This window comes from Gnatocerus cornutus, unplaced genomic scaffold (genome assembly GCF_029298725.1).
Source record: "Gnatocerus cornutus isolate USDA-ARS CGAHR unplaced genomic scaffold, icGnaCorn1.1 ctg00000350.1, whole genome shotgun sequence".
Taxonomy (NCBI): domain Eukaryota; kingdom Metazoa; phylum Arthropoda; class Insecta; order Coleoptera; family Tenebrionidae; genus Gnatocerus; species Gnatocerus cornutus.
This window is the reverse complement of record NW_028275668.1, coordinates 5,120-20,000: the sequence shown is the minus strand read 5'-3', so window position 1 is coordinate 20,000 and position 14,881 is coordinate 5,120. Positions and strand designations below refer to the sequence as shown.

Here is a 14,881-nt window from a genome sequence, read left to right as displayed (position 1 = left end):
CTTACCAAAAATGGCCCACTTGGCACTCTGATTCGAGTCTCGCGGCTTCAATAGTTCGAGCAAGCCGGAGATCTCACCCATTTAAAGTTTGAGAATAGGTTGAGGCCGTTTCGACCCCAATGCCTCTAATCATTCGCTTTACCGGATGAAACTCGTATGCTATGAGCGCCAGCTATCCTGAGGGAAACTTCGGAGGGAACCAGCTACTAGATGGTTCGATTAGTCTTTCGCCCCTATACCCAGTTCCGACGATCGATTTGCACGTCAGAATCGCTACGGACCTCCATCAGGGTTTCCCCTGACTTCGTCCTGACCAGGCATAGTTCACCATCTTTCGGGTCCCAGCGTGTACGCTCTTGGTGCGCCTCTTCTCGCAATGAGAACGAGACGCCCCGGGAGTGCGGGGCGGCAGCCGTAACGACCGCCCATCCTCCCTTGGTCCGCGCAAGGCGGACCTTCACTTTCATTGCGCCTTTAGGTTTAGTTAAATCCCAATGACTCGCGCACATGCTAGACTCCTTGGTCCGTGTTTCAAGACGGGTCCTGAAAGTACCCAAAGCTATAGCGTCGCAGATCGGCGTTTCAACGAGGTCTGTCCGAGAACACCTCAGCGAACAGCCACCCGGGGACGGGACCGGCACCAGGTCCGATCACCATCACGACGGGCGCGCTTGCCGAAGGTCGGACGCTAACTGTGTAGCGGCCCCGCGCCATCTGTATACCGTCGAGCGAGCCGATCGGGAAACACCACGGGTTCATTCGGCGAACGGCGAACCGTCCGAACGAGCTCCACCGCGGGCCTTAGACCGGCACTCAACGGATCGCGACGTCCTACAGGGGGAGAAGTGCACGCGTTCGACGGCAGATCGACAAAACGAAAGGTGCAAACGACGCGTACGCCATCTGTCACACGATCGTCCAGCGCCGCCATCGAGTCACGCTGAATCTCCCCTTTCGACCTTTCGGGTTTCTCAGGTTTACCCCTGAACGGTTTCACGTACTATTGAACTCTCTCTTCAAAGTTCTTTTCAACTTTCCCTCACGGTACTTGTTCGCTATCGGTCTCGTGGTCATATTTAGCCTTAGATGGAGTTTACCACCCACTTAGGGCTGCACTCTCAAGCAACCCGACTCTGAGGAGAGATCCTCCCGTTATCGGCAGCGGTCGCTACGGGCCTGGCACCCTCTATGGGCTGTGGCCCCGTTCAAGATGGACTTGGACGCGCCGCACGATCTCGGGATGACGGATCCTCCCTAACACCACATTTCCCGGCGTCCGGTTTCGGCCGCGGGATTCGGTGCTGGGCTTCTCCCTGTTCGCTCGCCGCTACTGAGGGAATCCTAGTTAGTTTCTTTTCCTCCGCTTAGTAATATGCTTAAATTCAGCGGGTAGTCTCACCTGCTCTGAGGTCGCATATGAAAAATAAAAATTTTTCATTCGGTCATTTCGACGATCACGACACGTCTCCCATTCCTTGCTATACGTGTTCGTCATTTTTCTTTTTAAAAAATGGCTAAGTTTACAGAAACGCTTACGATCTGACGTCTGTCGCGATTTGCATTACACGTCTCGGACACGACGACCGTCTATAACGTTCTCAACCTTAAAACGCCATTTTTTTTTTTAAATGACGACATGTTGAAGAAATAGGACGTGCTACGCCGAAAGACCAGCCAACAACTACAACAAGTAGTAGTTGGTCGCTTTCGCGTCTTAAGATGTCGCGCAAATTTACTCGCTGCACGAGAAACGCACACAAACACACGATTCTACGACACACCACGCAAGAACATGTGCCGACGTAAACACTTTCGTATTTATGATTCGCAAGGTGGACGTCCGACGGACTTTGTAAAAAAAAAATACAAAGCATACCCGTCCCGTCCTTTTTGACGAAAAAACACGCTCGAGTAAACGTCTCGGCACACGTTCGAGGCGTGCGTCGTTATATCGTGACGTAAGTGACGATCACGTACATTAATGAGTACCTATTCGACGCGTCGCAACACATCCAACACGCTCCGACGTTTTCGTCCGAAAACGAAAACCGAGCAGTCTTTGAAATTGACACGACCCTCAGCCAGGAGTGGTCCGGGAACATTATATCCGAGGACCGCAATGTGCGTTCGAAATGTCGATGTTCATGTGTCCTGCAGTTCACAAGTTGACGCGCAATTAGCTGCGTTCTTCATCGACCCACGAGCCAAGTGATCCACCGTTCAGGGTAATCTTTTTAAAATTTAAACGCTCGTTCCACAAGAACCCCGATCATGCCGATCGTCCAGCTGTCTATACACGTCTTGCAAAAATTTTTGCGTACGTGCGTACATCCGAAACGAAAATGATCTTCGTGGTTCCGAAACGTGCCACGTCTAAAATTTCGGTGTTGTGGTATGGATATTTATGATTCTCGCTCTTAATTGTCTTTCGTCCGTACTTTCTCGTCTGAAAGGGAACGCGATCGTCGGTCTCAGTTTTACGCGTACGAAAAAATTAAAAAAAATATTAACCCAAACACAAATTTGTATCCGCGCACCGAAAAAGAAGCACTTTTCTTTTTCACGCGGTCTCCGCTTTTACACGCAAAGTACGAGCATGTATGTGTGAAGATGGGACATGTTCGATACGATTTTAATTAGGAATTTGCCAATTTCCTTTTTCTCAGCAATAATTTTAATAAATAATGCTGCTTTCTCTCATAAACTACATTTTCGGTAGTTTTCCTTTATTGTGTCTTTCATTTAGTGTGCGTGTGTCAAGCACTTTAAAAAGTGTGACGAAGAGACGGTTTTTGATCGATCGGAATCAACACATCATTACATCATCGTACTCGTTATGAAAAAGCGAATTAGTATCCGCCGTAAGCGAAAAGAGATTTTCGCGGGCGGTCTTTGTGTTCGTGTTTCAATTTTCTTTCTATATTTTTTCGTCGCCAAACCGAAGACAGATCGTGAATTTTGACGAAAAAATCTATAGACGTGCCAGACTGAGCGTCTAACATAAAATCCTCAAGTTTACCGTTCTATATCGTGACTTAATGACGATTGACGGTGTATATAATTTTGAAATGGTGCAGTCGTACGCTCCGTAAAGAGAATTTTACCGTTTCTAACGAAATCACTTTACCACATCTACCAAAAACATTAAAAAAGCAAGGTGTGATGTGTGTGTGATCGCTCGTTTAACGGCGCTTTCAAAAAACTCTTTGAAGCGTCTAACGACGAACATCATTCACGCGAATCGTAAAATCGGGAGCGTTTCTCGCCGGTCCCGTAGCCGGGCGTAAATCATTTAAAACCCACGGAGTCGTAACCTAATTCGACACCTGCGATTTTCTTCTTTCTCGACTACTCTGCTACATCCTCTCCGTGTGTCCGAAAAAAGAGGACTTCTAACGTCTTTCGACTTTCGCGGTGGAGTTCACAACTTTCCGCGATCCGGTCGAAAAACCGAAAGCGTCCCTCCTTTTTTCCATCATTGGAAAAGATCGAGAGATAGTACAAAAAAAATCAAAAAATCTAGGTACCCGAAGAAACAGCCGTATGCCCGAGCGAATTCGGTTTTTCTCGTTCAAAAAAGGTGAAAAACTCGATCGCAAGGACCGGCGCTGCGGGCCAGCGTAACGCTATTGTTTTTCCGAATATGTACGATTCGTAGTTCAAAACGTCGTACACACGGTGTTTCAAAAAGAAACAAGCAACGGCACGACAAAAGATCGTGCCGTCGACTCCATGTCATCGACGACGGTGTTGTAAAAACATAAAGTGTACATCGACACGATCAAATAAAAATGCATAATAATAAATTATACATATGTCAAAATTCGTGTGTACGAGGACACGTTAATGATCCTTCCGCAGGTTCACCTACGGAAACCTTGTTACGACTTTTACTTCCTCTAAATGATCAAGTTTGGTCATCTTCCCAGCGACATCGACGACGTCGAAACGCCATCGCGTACCGGTCCGAAGACCTCACTAAATCATTCAATCGGTAGTAGCGACGGGCGGTGTGTACAAAGGGCAGGGACGTAATCAACGCGAGCTTATGACTCACGCTTACTGGGAATTCCTCGTTCATGGGGAACAATTGCAAGCCCCAATCCCTAGCACGAAGGAGGTTCAGCGGGTTACCCGGACCGCTCGGTCAGGGAGGACACGCTGATTCCTTCAGTGTAGCGCGCGTGCGGCCCAGAACATCTAAGGGCATCACAGACCTGTTATTGCTCAATCTCGTGCGGCTAGAAGCCGCCTGTCCCTCTAAGAAGAATTGTTTGTACGCCGACAGTAAAAACCGCGCACGACCACCGGGCGAACCCAGGATCGACGGGCCTTTGGGATGTCGAAATACGCCTATTTAGCAGGCTAGAGTCTCGTTCGTTATCGGAATTAACCAGACAAATCGCTCCACCAACTAAGAACGGCCATGCACCACCACCCACCGAATCAAGAAAGAGCTCTCAATCTGTCAATCCTTCCGGTGTCCGGGCCTGGTGAGGTTTCCCGTGTTGAGTCAAATTAAGCCGCAGGCTCCACTCCTGGTGGTGCCCTTCCGTCAATTCCTTTAAGTTTCAGCTTTGCAACCATACTTCCCCCGGAACCCAAAAGCTTTGGTTTCCCGGAAGCTGCCCGCCGAGTCATCGGAAGAACGTCGGCGGATCGCTAGCTGGCATCGTTTATGGTTAGAACTAGGGCGGTATCTGATCGCCTTCGAACCTCTAACTTTCGTTCTTGATCAATGAAAGCGTTTTTGGCAAATGCTTTCGCTTCTGTCCGTCTTGCGACGATCCAAGAATTTCACCTCTAACGTCGCAATACGAATGCCCCCATCCGTTCCTATTAATCATTACCTCTGGGTTCCGAAAACCAACAAAATAGAACCGAGGTCCTATTCCATTATTCCATGCACACAGTATTCAGGCGAAGTTTTAGCCTGCTTTAAGCACTCTAATTTGTTCAAAGTAAACGTGCCGGCCCACCTCGACACTCAATGAAGAGCACCGCGGCGGGATTGAGTTGGGCCGCCCTCTCGAGCTAAGCCCACCGGCAGGACGTCCCGCGGCACGCCAGTTGACACCGCGAACGATGAACCGGCGGCGCGGGACACAGATTCGACTACGAGCTTTTTAACCGCAACAACTTTAATATACGCTATTGGAGCTGGAATTACCGCGGCTGCTGGCACCAGACTTGCCCTCCAATTGATCCTCGTTAAAGGGTTTAGAGTGTACTCATTCCGATTACGGGGCCTCGGATGAGTCCCGTATCGTTATTTTTCGTCACTACCTCCCCGTGCCGGGAGTGGGTAATTTGCGCGCCTGCTGCCTTCCTTGGATGTGGTAGCCGTTTCTCAGGCTCCCTCTCCGGAATCGAACCCTGATTCCCCGTTACCCGTTACAACCATGGTAGGCGCAGAACCTACCATCGACAGTTGATAAGGCAGACATTTGAAAGATGCGTCGCCGGTGCGAGACCGTGCGATCAGCGTAAAGTTATTCAGAGTCACCAAGTTGTACGATGACGGAGACCGCCACCGATTGGTTTTGATCTAATAAAAGCGCTCCTTCCGTTTCCGGTTGGAGCTCTGTTTGCATGTATTAGCTCTAGAATTACCACAGTTATCCAAGTAAATGTGGGTACGATCTAAGGAACCATAACTGATTTAATGAGCCTTTCGCGGTTTCACCTTAATTTGGCTTGTACTGAGACATGCATGGCTTAATCTTTGAGACAAGCATATGACTACTGGCAGGATCAACCAGGGAACTGCGTTCTTGTTTTAAAATAAGAGAGTTTTAGTCTTTCTTTCCTTCTAGTCATATAAGCTACAATAATCGTAGAATTTCGGAAAGACACCTGCTGCTCTTATAAAAAACTGAACACTTTCCTATTATTGTTTTGAAGAAAGTGTGCGTGTCTGCGAAACGAAAACCTCGTAAGAAGAGACGTAACGCCACGCGATCTTTCTGGATGGAAAATTTTTCGACATTTTTTTCACATCATCCTTGATTGAATCTCCTGCAACAATTTTATTCTTATTCATCCGTTCTAAGTTGTCGTCGTCGTCGAAATAAATAATTTGTACACACTTCGGGGTACACGTTTGTCAAAATTCATGAAATGCAACGTAACATTTTTACTTTAATAAATTTTTACAGTGCATTCAGATCGACTAAACGAACAACGACGGATGAATTGATTTATGGATTTTTATTTGTTGCGACTCATCGGAGGAGAGAGTGAAGAAAAAATAATCCAATATCATGGTTACGGAATAATTTTCTATGACTTTTTCATCCTTGTTTGAATCTTGCAACAATTAATTTTATTCATCCGTTCTAAGTTGTCGTCGTCGTCGAAATAAATAATTTGTACACATTTCGGTACACGTTTGTCAAAATTCATGAAATGCAAACGTAACATTTTACTTTAATAAATTTTTACAGTGCATTCAGATCGACTAAACGAACAACGACGGATGGATTACTTATTTTTGTTGCGACTCATCGGACGAAAAGTAGAAACATAATCCTCCATTGTAATATAGTTTTTACGGAAAATTTTTCTTTTATTTTATATCCTTGATTGAATGCTGCATTTTATCCGTCTTTTTTTCGTCAAAAACAGAGATCAATGCGATTCATCGGACGAAGAAATAATTTCCCAGTTCAAAATTTAGAGATTTTTGGGCACATCGACTTGAAATTTTATCGTAAAGAAAAAATATCGTCGTCGACAAGCAAAAGTTCAAACATTCTCCATACTCTTCGCTAGATTGAAAGCGACGGTTTATTGTGAGATTTCTCTTTAGAAATATTCACACGTTACGAGTTTATGAAATTTTATTTATTTCAAAATTCTCGCTCGGACTTTAGTGAGTTGACGCATTTGTTAATTTTTGGTCGTTCTGACACGAACACATAAAATCTTTGATTGCATTTGGACCGCTAACATAGAAACGCTCGCCGCATCCGCAATCTCGCTGTGCATGGTCAATGGCAAGATTTGTCATCCCTCAAACGATGGTGGGTCCACAGGGTACACATTCCGGCCATCGTCCCAACTACGGGTAAGTCGCGGTGTACGAGAGGTAACAAGATAATCGGACGCACATAAAATCACATTTCGATCGTACGCTTTTGTCCGCTGCTACATACCACCACTACTATCCCTATATATGCCAGCGCGGCAGCGTTCAGCTCTGAATCACTCGATGCGCGAAACGGTCGAAATCCCATAGCGCGCCGGCCGCTCGCTATGGGCGAGGGGTCGGGTAAATCGGTCTGATCGCTCGGTGCAAAAGTCCGTTTGGGTACTTAGAGACGGAATTTTAAAATTCTGATTTCGCAGATCAATTTCAAGGGTCATTAGGACTCGAATGCCGTTAACGGTGTTTTGAAAAAAATATTTTTTACGTTTTTACGGCATTTCGACCGAACACCTCAGTTCCGACTTCGGACTTAGAATAATTTTCATCAAAATTTCGAACGCCTCAGTTTCCAGAGGGTTTTAGATCCCGTTTAGTTAGGGGTTTGAAATTATCACAGCCACCCTTGTTTGGTGTTAGTTCGACCGTAACTTTTGTTCGTTTGCATTTAATTTCGATTTTTCTGGGACTTTTGGTCAATGTAAATTTATCAACCGCTACACTTCCGACTTCGGACTTAGACGAATGAGCGCCGAACGCTACAGTTTCGACTTCGGACTTAGAAAAATTTCGCTCGACCGCCACAGTTTCGAATTGGACTTAGAAAAATTTCGGTCGAACGCCTCAGTTTCGAATCGGACTTAGAAAAATTTTGGTCGACCGCTACAGTTTCGACTTCGGACTTAGAAAAATTTCGTTCGAACGCTACAGTTTCGACTTCGGACTTGGAAAAATTTCGCTCGACCGCCACAGTTCCAACATGAGACTTAGAAAAATTTTTATCAAAAATTCGAACACCTCAGTTTCGACTACGGACTTAGAAAAATTTCGCTCGACCGCCACAGTTCCTATTTCGGACTTAGAAAAATTTTCATCAAAATTTCGAACGCCTCAGTTTCCAGAGGGTTTTAGATCCCGTTTAATTAGAAGCTTGAAATTATAAAATCTACCTTCTATCGATGTTAGTTCGACCCAAACATTTGTTCGTTTGCATTTAATTTCGATTTTTCTCGTACTTTTGGTCAATGTAAATTTGTCAACCGCTACACTTCCGACTTCGGACTTAGACGAATGAGCGCCGAACGCTACAGTTTCGACTTCGGACTTAGAAAAATTTCGTTCGAACGCTACAGTTTCGACTTCGGACTTGGAAAAATTTCGCTCGACCGCCACAGTTCCAACATGAGACTTAGAAAAATTTTTATCAAAAATTCGAACACCTCAGTTTCGACTACGGACTTAGAAAAATTTCGCTCGACCGCCACAGTTCCTATTTCGGACTTAGAAAAATTTTCATCAAAATTTCGAACGCCTCAGTTTCCAGAGGGTTTTAGATCCCGTTTAATTAGGAGCTTGAAATTATAAAATCTACCTTCTATCGATGCTAGTTCGACCCAAACATTTGTTCGTTTGGATTTAATTTCGATTTTTCTCGGACTTTTGGTCAATGTAAATTTGTCAACCGCTACACTTCCGAGTTCGGACTTAGACGAATGAGCGCCGAACGCTACAGTTTCGACTTCGGACTTAGAAAAATTTTGTTCGAACGCTACAGTTTCGAATTGGACTTGGAAAAATTTCGGTCGAACGCCTCAGTTTCGAATCGGACTTAGAAAAATTTTGGTCGACCGCTACAGTTTCGACTTCGGACTTGGAAAAATTTCGATCGAACGCCACAGTTCCGACTTTTTTTCGAAACTGTAGCGTTCAGTCAAATTGCCGTAAAAACGTAAAAAACTTTTTTTACAAAACATGGTCGACAGCATTCGAGTCCTAATAATCCTTGAAATTGATCTGCGAAATCAGAATTTTAAAATTCCGTCTCTAAGTACCCAAACGGACTTTTGCACCGAGCGATCAGACCGTTTTACTCTACCCCTCGCCCATAGCGAGCGGCCGGCGCACTATGGGATTTCGATCGTTTCACGCATCGAGCGATTCAGAGCTGATCGCTGCCGCGGTGGCATATATAGGGAGTAGTGATGGTAAGTGGCAGCGATGACGGACAAGTACGCACGATGAATGGATTGACATGAAATCAAATGTGCGCGTCCGTACGATCTGTTACCTCTCGTACATCGCGACCCCGTTTAATGATATTATGCTAAATTAAAAATAAAAATACATCGATGAAATAAAAAGTGGTAAGTCTCTAGAAAGACAATATACCGCTGTGAATAAAAATTTCTCGATGAATAGCGAAATGTGAATTAGTCCGCCTGTAACGTGCATTTTGCGAACGAATTAGCTAATTCACCGCTAGTTAAAAAACGTGACCACCCAGTGCTCTTATCCAAAGTCGTCTGCAAATGAGATGAAATTAATAATCTTGACTCTAATGCAGACGACAAATTGAATTGAATAATTTACTTGAATAATGTGACGGATCTATAAAATAAAACACAAAGCCCGAAACACCAAGCAGTAAAAATCTCGATTATTGTTCCGCCCGTTGAAAAACAAAAGATCCGTCACATGGTAAGCAGAACTGGTGAAAATTGTGAAAGACTTGTTTCTCCTCCGATAACAAGCTTGAATTAAATATGATCGAGTGAATGATATTGGAAACCAAAGAACGAAACTGAGGAGAAGCAAATGTTCAGTAATATATTATGAATAATTATAATATTAATATAAATAATAATATTATATTAAAAATGGGAATTGTATGTGGTTGATGGAAAAAGTTTTTTTTTCTGTTGACCGCTACAGTTCCCAATTTGGACTTAAAAAAAAAAAAAAAAAAAAAAAAAAAATTGTGTATACGGAAGGTAAAAAGCAAAAAATAAAATATTTTATTATTTTTTTTACTTTTTTTACGGGTCCCTACCGCTACAGTTCCCACTGAATGTGTCCTTTTCGCGCTAAGTCCATGCAGTCGCTACAGTTCCGAAACTGGACTTGTAAAAATTTCGACATTTTTGAACGCATCAGTTCCGAACGAGGTTTCAAAACTGTAGCGTTCGGTGTAAACGCATCAGTTCCGAATGAGTTTTCGCAACTGTGGCGTTTCATTTTTGTGCTTTCATGGTTGCATAAACAATCGCCAGTGTGAACGCTTCAGTTCCGAATGAGTTTTCGAAACTGTAGCGTTTCATATTTGTGCTTTCATGGTTGCATAAGCAATCGCCAGTGTGAACGCTTCAGTTCCGAATAGATTTTCGAAACTGTAGCGTTCAATGTGAACGCTTCAGTTCCGACTTTGGACTTAGAATAATTTTCATCAAAATTCGAACGCCACAGTTTCGAAAGGGTTTTAGATCCCGTTCAGTTAGGGACTTAAAATTATGACATCCACTTTCGATTAATGTTAGTTCGGTCCGAACTTTTGTTCATTTTCATTTAATTTCAATTTTTCTCGGACTTTTGGTCTTTGTTAATTTTGTCCTTTCGAAACTGTAACGTTCAATGTGAACGCTTCAGTTCCGAATAAATTCTCGAAACTGTAACGTTCAAAGTGAACGCCTCAGTTCCGAATAGATTCTCGAAACTGTAGCGTTCAATGTGAACGCTTCAGTTCCGAATAGATTCTCGAAACTGTAGCGTTCAATGTGAACGCTTCAGTTCCGAATAGATTCTCGAAACTGTAGCGTTCAATGTGAACGCTTCAGTTCCGACTTTGGACTTGGAATAATTTTCATCAAAATTCGAACGCCACAGTTTCGAAAGGGTTTTAGATCCCGTTTAGTTAGGGACTTAAAATTATGACATCCACTTTCGATTAATGTTAGTTCGGTCCGAACTTTTGTTCGTTTTCATTTAATTTCGATTTTTCTCGGACATTTAGACTATGCGAATTTTAGATTTTTCAAGCTGTAGCGTTTGGCGAGAACGCCGCAGTTACGGACAGGTTTTGTGTCAGACTTTCAATAATCTGAAAAAACTCCGAAAAAAGAAAATAATTAGTGTTTTCATGGTTGCATAACAATTTAAAATTCATGCACAAAAATAATCCATCTATATTTCCGTTATTCAAGAATGCAAAGGAAAGACGAAAGTTCGGCAACAATTAGTTTAAGCGGTTGCATAACCATTCAAACGTTATGCTTAAACACAATCCATTTACGATATATAATAAAAATAAAGCTTTATTATCAACTTTGAAGTCCATTCTATTGCTGATCTTTAGACCTATAGATTAGGTCAAGATGTCAAATGTCAAAAAACAACTACAGGTTCCTGTATTTGTAGCAATGCTGGCGCCATCTGTAGAACAGTTACCTAAACTTGAAAGTCAAAAAAATTACAGCTTTCTGTAACTATTAATGTTGGTATCGCCACCTGTTAGTCGAAAACATAATTTAGTGGCGCCATCTATATGACAGGTCTGGAACTTCACAAATGTCAAAAATTACTGGTTTTTACTTTATTTACATATTTTTTTTGAAATTTGGCGCCCATTTTGACCCAAAAGTGGCGCCATCTATGTGTCAGGTCTGGAACTTCATAAATGTCAAAAATTACAAGATTCTGGGTTCATTTACGTATTTTTCTTGAATTTTAAGCATAATTTGACCTGACCTGACCCTAAAATGGCGTCATCTATGTGTCAGGTCTGGAACTTCAGAAATGTCAAAAATTACTGTTTTTTCCTTTATTTTACATATTGTTTTTGAATTTCGGCGCCTATTTTGACTCAAAAATGGCGCCATCTAAATGACAGGTCTGGAACTTCAGAAATGTCAAAAATTACAAGATTCTGGGAAGATTCTGGGTTAATTTACGTATTTTTCTTGAATTTTAAGCATAATTTGACCTGACCTGACCCTAAAATGGCGTCATCTATGTGTCAGGTCTGGAACTTCAGAAATGTCAAAAATTACTGTTTTTTCCTTTATTTTACATATTGTTTTTGAATTTCGGCGCCTATTTTGACTCAAAAATGGCGCCATCTAAATGACAGGTCTGGAACTTCAGAAATGTCAAAAATTACAAGATTCTGGGAAGATTCTGGGTTAATTTACGTATTTTTCTTGAATTTTAAGCATAATTTGACCTGACCTGACCCTAAAATGGCGCCATCTATGTGTCAGGTCTGGAACTTCAGAAATGTCAAAAATTACTGTTTTTTCCTTTATTTTACATATTGTTTTTGAATTTTGGCGCCTATTTTGACTCAAAAATGGCGCCATCTATATGACAGGTCTGGAACTTCAGAAATGTCAAAAATTACAAGATTCTGGGTTAATTTACGTATTTTTTTTGAATGTTAAGCATAATTTGACCTGACCTGACCCTAAAATGGCGCCATCTATGTGTCAGGTCTGGAACTTCAGAAATGTCAAAAATTACTGTTTTTTCCTTTATTTTACATATTGTTTTTGAATTTTGGCGCCTATTTTGACTCAAAAATGGCGCCATCTATGTGACAGGTCTGGAACTTCACAAATGTCAAAAATTACAAGATTCTGGGAAGATTCTGGGTTAATTTACGTATTTTTCTTGAATTTTAAGCATAATTTGACCTGACCTGACCCTAAAATGGCGCCATCTATGTGTCAGGTCTGGAACTTCAGAAATGTCAAAAATTACTGTTTTTTCCTTTATTTTACATATTGTTTTTGAATTTTGGCGCCTATTTTGACTCAAAAATGGCGCCATCTATATGACAGGTCTGGAACTTCAGAAATGTCAAAAATTACAAGATTCTGGGTTAATTTACGTATTTTTTTTGAATGTTAAGCATAATTTGACCTGACCTGACCCTAAAATGGCGCCATCTATGTGTCAGGTCTGGAACTTCAGAAATGTCAAAAATTACTGTTTTTTCCTTTATTTTACATATTGTTTTTGAATTTTGGCGCCTATTTTGACTCAAAAATGGCGCCATCTATGTGACAGGTCTGGAACTTCACAAATGTCAAAAATTACTGTTTTTTCCTATATTTTACATATTGTTTTTGAATTTTGGCGCCTATTTTAACTCAAAAATGGCGCCATCTATATGACAGGTCTGGAACTTCAGAAATGTCAAAAATTACAAGATTCTGGGTTAATTTACGTATTTTTCTTGAATTTTAAGCATAATTTGACCTGACCTGACCCTAAAATGGCGTCATCTATGTGTCAGGTCTGGAACTTCAGAAATGTCAAAAATTACTGTTTTTTCCTTTATTTTACATATTGTTTTTGAATTTCGGCGCCTATTTTGACTCAAAAATGGCGCCATCTAAATGACAGGTCTGGAACTTCAGAAATGTCAAAAATTACAAGATTCTGGGAAGATTCTGGGTTAATTTACGTATTTTTCTTGAATTTTAAGCATAATTTGACCTGACCTGACCCTAAAATGGCGCCATCTATGTGTCAGGTCTGGAACTTCAGAAATGTCAAAAATTACTGTTTTTTCCTTTATTTTACATATTGTTTTTGAATTTTGGCGCCTATTTTGACTCAAAAATGGCGCCATCTATATGACAGGTCTGGAACTTCAGAAATGTCAAAAATTACAAGATTCTGGGTTAATTTACGTATTTTTTTTGAATGTTAAGCATAATTTGACCTGACCTGACCCTAAAATGGCGCCATCTATGTGTCAGGTCTGGAACTTCATAAATGTCAAAAATTACTGTTTTTTCCTTTATTTTACATATTGTTTTTGAATTTTGGCGCCTATTTTGACTCAAAAATGGCGCCATCTATATGACAGGTCTGGAACTTCAGAAATGTCAAAAATTACAAGATTCTGGGTTAATTTACGTATTTTTCTTGAATTTTAAGCATAATTTGACCTAACTGACCCTAAAATGGCGCCATCTATGTGTCAGGTCTGGAACTTCATAAATGTCAAAAATTACTGTTTTTCCTTTATTTTACATATTGTTTTTGAATTTTGGCGCCTATTTTGACTCAAAAATGGCGCCATCTATGTGACAGGTCTGGAACTTCACAAATGTCAAAAATTACTGTTTTTTCCTATATTTTACATATTGTTTTTGAATTTTGGCGCCTATTTTAACTCAAAAATGGCGCCATCTATGTGACAGGTCTGGAACTTCAGAAATGTCAAAAATTACAAGATTCTGGGAAGATTCTGGGTTAATTTACGTATTTTTCTTGAATTTTAAGCATAATTTGACCTGACCTGACCCTAAAATGGCGCCATCTATGTGTCAGGTCTGGAACTTCAGAAATGTCAAAAATTACTGTTTTTTCCTTTATTTTACATATTGTTTTTGAATTTTGGCGCCTATTTTGACTCAAAAATGGCGCCATCTATATGACAGGTCTGGAACTTCACAAATGTCAAAAATTACAAGATTCTGGGTTAATTTACGTATTTTTCTTGAATTTTAAGCATAATTTGACCTAACTGACCCTAAAATGGCGCCATCTATGTGTCAGGTCTGGAACTTCATAAATGTCAAAAATTACTGTTTTTCCTATATTTTACATATTGTTTTTGAATTTTGGCGCCTATTTTGACTCAAAAATGGCGCCATCTATGTGACAGGTCTGGAACTTCACAAATGTCAAAAATTACTGTTTTTTCCTATATTTTACATATTGTTTTTGAATTTTGGCGCCTATTTTAACTCAAAAATGGCGCCATCTATATGACAGGTCTGGAACTTCAGAAATGTCAAAAATTACAAGATTCTGGGTTAATTTACGTATTTTTCTTGAATTTTAAGCATAATTTGACCTAACTGACCCTAAAATGGCGCCATCTATGTGTCAGGTCTGGAACTTCATAAATGTCAAAAATTACAAGATTCTGGGTTCATTTACGTA

At 41.2% G+C, this 14,881-nt stretch overlaps 3 non-coding genes across 3 annotated transcripts in view; all 3 read right to left on the bottom strand.

The window, feature by feature from the left end:
• LOC148165371 (large subunit ribosomal RNA) overlaps positions 1 to 1,413 on the bottom strand; it is a 4,040-nt gene extending 2,627 nt beyond the window's left edge. The window contains exon 1 of the ribosomal RNA XR_015771534.1: positions 1 to 1,413. This exon is cut by the window's left edge and continues 2,627 nt beyond it. This is a non-coding gene — a ribosomal RNA (large subunit ribosomal RNA).
• Positions 1,414 to 2,071: 658 nt separating this feature from the next.
• On the bottom strand, positions 2,072 to 2,228 carry LOC148165370 (5.8S ribosomal RNA). The gene has a single exon (XR_015771532.1). It is a non-coding gene; the product is annotated as a 5.8S ribosomal RNA (ribosomal RNA).
• A 1,616-nt stretch (positions 2,229 to 3,844) lies between these two features.
• LOC148165369 (small subunit ribosomal RNA) lies at positions 3,845 to 5,765 on the bottom strand. Its single transcript, XR_015771533.1, has one exon. It is a non-coding gene; the product is annotated as a small subunit ribosomal RNA (ribosomal RNA).
• Positions 5,766 to 14,881: the final 9,116 nt, after the last annotated feature.